General features: G+C 40.6%; 1 long non-coding RNA gene across 1 annotated transcript in view; it reads left to right on the top strand.

Moving 5' to 3' along the window:
- Positions 1 to 5,553, top strand: part of LOC116082525 — a 7,149-nt gene extending 1,596 nt beyond the window's left edge. The window contains exons 2-3 of the long non-coding RNA XR_004115354.1: positions 4,104 to 4,224; positions 5,312 to 5,553. This is a non-coding gene — a long non-coding RNA (uncharacterized LOC116082525). The remainder of the gene's footprint in view (positions 1 to 4,103; positions 4,225 to 5,311) is intronic.
- Positions 5,554 to 5,782: the final 229 nt, after the last annotated feature.

The following is a 5,782-nucleotide window of genomic DNA, read 5'->3' as shown; positions in this document are numbered from 1 at the left end:
AAGAAGGAATGAAATGTCTACCTTTTGGTCTTCCTTCTTCTTGAGTTCCTTGTGGAATGTGGGTTGTAAAACACTATGAGAAAGCAGGAGCAGCAGCCACAATGTTTGTTGAGAAAGATCAAGGATTAAGTATTCGTTAACTTTCCCATTGCTGGAACCAAGTTCCTGACAGAAGCCAGATAAGGGAGTAAAGATTTGCTTTAGTCTGTGGTTTCAAAGGCTTTCCATCCACCATGGCAGCAACAGCCCAATGCAGCATCTCACACCATGGCAGATAAGGAAGCAGAACAAAAACCCACAGCATGAAGGAACCAGGGGAAGGTCTAGCCCCCAAGGACACTCCCCTAATGGCCCCAGCAAAAAAATAATCTTAAACATAATAGGGCCAGGGCAACATAGAGCCCCCCAAGAACATCCTCTCAGTAACCCACTTCGACCAACCAAGGCCCTCATTCCATAGTTCTGCTATTTCCTACTGTTCTATTTATACTTTAAATCTGTAGATTAAATATTAAGTCAGAGTCCTCAAGATCTATCTAATGCCTGGAAAAGCCAACACAAACATCTCCAGAGGTGTAATTTATTAAGGTCTTACAGATTTCCCAGCCCAATCCAGATTAGTCATTTTACACAATAAATGCATTCACTGTGAAGTTATTTCAATCGGTTGCTATTAGATATTATGTCACAGATAATTAAAATGTCTTTCATTTCTTGTAACAGCAATTAGCATTTATATTTAAATTGCCCCCTTTAAGTTATTTTAATCTAATAAATCAATAAATGTTTTAGTCACTGGAGCTCCATTTCAACGAGTAACTGCATGTGACACACAATTGCATCAGCCTGGATTTTATTTTCTTCGCATCTCTTCATTCTTACACATTTAAAATATAAACCATCATCCTACAACAATCCATCAAAAGACTTTCTTATCAAGGAAAGCTAGTTTATGAGACCAGCATCGGTAATGGAACATGGTCACCATTACTGAATAATTTCTAGAAAGTTTAGGAACAGGTTTCCATAGGATTCTGGATCACTATCACCTGATTTAGTATGTTTTGCAGTGTATATCTCTCCTGAGTTAGGCTAAGTAAATTATGTAGTACTTGACTGACTAACACAGGGAGATAAAGAACAGCCTTTAAACAGGTCTTCATGGGCTGGAGAGATGGCTCAGCAGATAAGAGCACTGGCTGCGCTTCCAGAGGTCCTGAGTTCAATTCCCAGCAACCACATGGTGGCTCACAACCATCTGTAATGGATCCAGATGCACTCTTCTGGTGTGCGTCTAGAGACAGATACAGTGTACTCATATAAATAAAAATAAATAAATAAACAAGTCTTCATCTGTAAATAGTTGTTAAGTCAGCTGTCCTTCCAGAACTAAACATCAACTTGTGATCCACATCTATTTTACTAAACCCACCATTAGTTACCATGGCATGCATTCAACTGATAGGTCATTAAAATTATTTTACTCCTTTTCTTGAAATTTCTTCTATTTCCTTTCTTTTTGATGTTGCTCCAGCACTTTTGAAGTTACCAATGACAGCAATTGCATTTCTCATCGCTATCTGAAATCCAAATTTCCCATCATGCACTGACCAAAAAAAGGATAATGTTTACCTAGAAAACAATTTACAATGCTACAAAAAGTTGTAAACACAATCTATTTCTAGAGTTTTCCAATTTGGGGAATTTGTGAGACTTCTATGTTTCCCTGCAAGGTTCTGAGTAGGAAAAATAGAAAGAGGCAAATGATAAAGCTGGTGAGGTTGTAAGTCAGCTTAATGTGCATTTGATATGACTAGACCTAGTTGAGATAAATCTAGCAACTGCTCCAATATTAACTTTATATCTCTCCTGTAATAATGCCAGAATGATAATGGCTTAGAAAATACAAATTATATCTCAATACTAATTAAAAAGTATTAGGTGGTTCTTGGGGTGGTCTGAATGAGGTTGGCTGCCAGACTCTTACATATTTAAATATTTGGTGCCCAGTTGGTAGAACTGTTTGGGAAGGACCAAGAGGTATAGCCTTATTGGAGGAGGCATGAGTGGTCCTTGAGCCCATTCCATTCCCACTGTGCTTTCTCTCTGCCTTGTGGTGATTATCTCAAGATGTGAGCTCTGAGCTACAGTGCCAGTACCATTCTTGCCTCCCTGCTGCCTTGCTCCCTGACATTATGGTCAGGGACTTTAAACTTTTGAACTATAAAGACTTAATACTTTCTCCTATAACTTGTCTTGGTCATGGTGTCTTATCACAGCAATTGAAAATAACTAAGACAGATCTCATTCAGGTACACACAATCAAGATGACACTGAGCAGAGAGAATTGGGCCAGCCTTTCCCTTATTTTGTTTTGACTATGGAAACAGCACTGTTAAGTGTTGAAAACTATGCAATACTGTTAAATTACTAGAATGTTCATGATATACCTCTACTGTAAGCATCTTGTTTAGTGCTTATTTTCCCTTTAAATAAGCAAGACATGGTGAGTCAGAGTGAACTGACTTCCTAATGGGCAGCTAATAAATCCTTCCTTGATGAAAGGGATGCTGGCAGACAACAAGCCCTTCTTTGACAGTTAAATATACTGTCCTCTTGGCAGCTTAGCTGCTTTGAAAACAACTCAGATTCCTTGAGGGAGAAATACTTGAGGGACATCAACAGTAACGGTCAGTCCAGAAAGCATCATTAAGCTATGACTATTACAAAGGGTTTGTGCTGATCTTTTCATAGCCACAAAGCCTGGTGTATTCTAGGTGATGCTTATCTCCCCCCAAGTCAGAGGGGACACATTTCCTCTGATGGTTCACAGAAAGTTTAATGATTGGTGCAAATCAGATCATAATTTTTCATTTGCAGGAATGACTGTGCCATTAAGAATACAAACACCTTTACCACATTCCTCCTGGCTATCATGTTGCTCAGCTTGATACTTGAGTCAGCCACAGAACAATATCCCGACTCACAGGAAGACTGTCTTGGGTCTTCTGTACTTGTGTAATTTCAATCATTTTCATTAATGGATTGGACCAACCTAGTAATAGGAAGTAGTGGATACAGCAGAAAAGTAGAAGCAGTCTTAGTGAGAGGGCACCTAAAAGGGTCCAGAGGAGCAGAGTCAGCAGGACAGAAGTCAAATTATGGAAGGCGAAGGGGTATTGTGAAGCACGGCTTTAAAAAGATGGGAATCTATGAAAAACCAATGATGAGAAATGGGAGGCTTGGGTTGCTGAAAGGGTTCCAAGAAGTGTCTGAGCCTTAAGACCAATTATCTTTGCACCCTAGGTTATAGCCACTCGGGTCCCTATTTTCCAAGGCTTACCCAAGAGCTGTGAGGCTAGCAGTCACTGCTTTTTGCTGGTACTCATTGCTGCCTGAAGCTATGGATTCCAAAAGCTACCAAGTGCTTGAGATGATAGTTGTTATAGCTCAAAGCAGTAACCTTTTATCCTAAATTCCCAAAGCCTTGGGTCTCTGGCCTCTAGGCTCTGAAGAAATAGATTCTTCTTACTAAAAGTCTGGGTCTCTGGCCTCTAGGCTCTGAAGCAATAGATTCTTCTTACTAAAAGTCTGGATTTGTAAGTCTCCAAGGTCACTAGAAACCTGTAACTGCCAATACCAGAGAAATATCTCCTCATCTTTTCATGATTTCTATTTGAGAAGAACAGATAGGCCCAAGCTGGCTCACTGATTGTGATCAAGGATCCACTGATATCCAAGAGAAGAATTCATCTCCTGGGATTTCCTATAATGGAAATTCTCTGTCATTGCTTGATCAATGTCCAGCTTCAGATCCAGCAACAATGAGGCCATTTCTTATATCACCTACCTCAATTTGTATTCTCTCTTTTTTCCACATATAAGGATCCTTATGATGACCAGACTCATCACAATATGACAAAATTATCTATTTTATGATAGATTGATCAGAAGCTTTGCCCAGACATTGTTCTTACATCCAGAATATTGGGGTAGGCTTTTCAAAGAATCATGGGACAAAAACCATCTATAGTTGTTACTAAAATTATTTTCCTAAAAGAGATGTAAACAATGTCAGTTGTTTTCTCCTACGGTCCCAACAGCAAACCAAAGTATGCTTCTACACTTATCCCTGAAGAACCAATGAATGCATTATGTCTACTTACGGTGCATGTATGAGAGATTAATGATAGGATTGTGGAGGACTCCAAAGCAGGAACATTGGTGAGTTTCCTGCCTATATGGATGATGGCTTCCAATTAGCTGTATAGATTGAGATCCCATCCCCATCCTATATACTGTGGACATTCCCTGAGTCTGAGGCTATATAAAATTAGAGCAACACTGCACGCAAAGAGCTTGGAGGGGTGACTTGATATTCAAGTGAGTGTCCAATGCCCTCCCATCCTTCTTTTAGAATATTTTAACAATACACAAGCCCAATTCTGATGGACTTTTACAAGTAGATGCAGCCTATCTCAAGAAGGTGAGGTGGTGGCACTGTTGCTCAAAAGATAACACCTTACAATCTTAGTCTTCTCCACAATATTAAGAATTATATTAGAGTTATTTTCACTCATCACATTCAGGAATTTACAGTATCTGAAACATCCTTACCACCTACAAGAGTAAAATCTAGTACTGTGAAAACTCACAAAAATTTGCAGGCAAATGGCTAGAACCTCAGAATATCATTCTGAGTGAGGAAACCCAGAGCCAAAATGACACACATGGTATGTACTTATAAGTGGATATGAGCCATAAAGTACAGGATTACCTTGCTATAAACCACAGACTCAAAGGAGCTAAGTAACAAGGAGAGTCCAAGGAGGGGAATGCTTGAATCTCACTGAGAAGGGAAAAGAGATTAAATGGGTGAATGGTTGGAAGGGATTGAATGGCAAAGGGTTGGGGGTGAGAACAGGCAGAAAGGTTGGGGAGGATGGAGGGACTAAGAACTGGGACATAGAACTGAAGTAGGGGGAACATCTCTGGGATGAGCTAGAAACCCAGGACAATGGGAACTCGCAGGAATCTATAAGGATGATCCTAGCTAATAGTCCTAGCAACAGGGGATATTGAACATGAAATGGCCACCTCCTATAACCAGGCAAGACTTTGAATGGAGGGATGGGGATACCAATTTGCCCACAAAACCTTCAACCCAAACTTTTCCTGCCTACAAGATGTGCAGTGATAAAGGTAGAGCAGAAAGTGAGGGATGGCCAATCAATGACTGGCCCAACTTGAGACCCACCCCATGAGAGAGAACCAACCTCTGACACTTAATTATATTCTGCTATATTTGCAGACAGGAGACTGCTGTCCTCGGAGAGGCTTCACTCAGCAGCTCATGGACACAGATGCAGAGACCCACAGCCAAACATCAGAGAATCTTGTGGAAGAGGGGGTAGAAAGGATTGAAGAAGCCAGAGAGGTCAAGGAAACCTACAGAATCATCTAACTTGAGTTAGATGGGATTCGCAGAGACTGAACAATCAACCAAATAGCATGCAGGGTCTTGACCTAGGTCCACTAAACGTATGTCACATATGTCCAGCTTGTTCTTCATGTGTGTCCCCAACAACTGGAGTGGGGATTGTCTTTAGCTGTTGCAAGCCTTTGAATCCCTTTCTCTCAACTAGGGTGCCTTGTCTAGCAACAGTAGAAGATGTGCCTAGTCTTATTGCAAGTTGCTATGCCAAGGTGAGTTGATATCCATTCAAGCCTCCCTTCCTTGAGGAGAAAGGGCAGGGGAGAGGGAGAAGGAAGGCAAAAGGAA

Source organism: Mastomys coucha, unplaced genomic scaffold, assembly GCF_008632895.1.
Source record: "Mastomys coucha isolate ucsf_1 unplaced genomic scaffold, UCSF_Mcou_1 pScaffold7, whole genome shotgun sequence".
Taxonomy (NCBI): Eukaryota; Metazoa; Chordata; class Mammalia; order Rodentia; family Muridae; genus Mastomys; species Mastomys coucha.
Note: the sequence above shows the minus strand (reverse complement) of the source record. Positions and strands in the feature narration are given on the sequence as shown.